Consider the following 626-nt stretch of genomic DNA (forward strand, 5'->3'; position numbering starts at 1 on the left):
CGCGTATCTTCCGTCGCTCTCGGAAACCCGCACTCCCGAATCGTGATCGCGAATAATCACAATGATCGCGCAGGCGCTCGCCGTCCTGTGCGGTCGCGAACGCGGCGAAACGGCAGCAGGCAACGCGGGAAGGACGGTTACACTCTCGCGGGCACTCGAGTCTTAGCCCGCGGTCGCGAGGTCGGATGATTCGTCAAGGTCGACGACGAACCCTTCCGGCTGCCGTCGTGAAGCGACGGCAACCACCCCGGTCCTTAGGCATCCGGGCTGAACGATAGGCAGAGGACGGCTCACCAATTTTCCCTCACTGAGCTCGCTCCCTCTCTCGTCCTCGTCTCCGTCGACTCTTCGCCGAACTGGGTCGCCGAACTGGGTCGCCGCTTGGTCGCTCGCTCGTTCGCACCGTTTTCGCGGAGTTCGCCGAAGGGCTCGCGTCGCTCGCTATCCGCACAGTGACGAATTTTCCGTGAGCGCGAGGTTCCTTCGGCTCGCGGTCTTAGCCGCCGATCGCCGCTAGGTCCTATTGGTCCTGCGGAAGTGTACGGCTCTAGCGCGGGCGCCTTACAGGGTCCGCGCGAAGCCGCCGAATTCTCTATCTCCTTGTCGGCGGGATCCTGTGGCCCGAC

General features: G+C 63.9%; 1 protein-coding gene across 11 annotated transcripts in view; it reads right to left on the bottom strand.

Moving 5' to 3' along the window:
* The window catches only part of LOC116849333 (protein unc-79 homolog), a 736,358-nt gene that overhangs the window by 223,213 nt on the left and 512,519 nt on the right, over positions 1-626 (bottom strand). The window lies entirely within an intron of this gene.

Source organism: Odontomachus brunneus, unplaced genomic scaffold, assembly GCF_010583005.1.
Source record: "Odontomachus brunneus isolate Ranch 3 - 2012 unplaced genomic scaffold, Obru_v1 Obru_scaffold_112, whole genome shotgun sequence".
NCBI classification, from domain to species: domain Eukaryota; kingdom Metazoa; phylum Arthropoda; class Insecta; order Hymenoptera; family Formicidae; genus Odontomachus; species Odontomachus brunneus.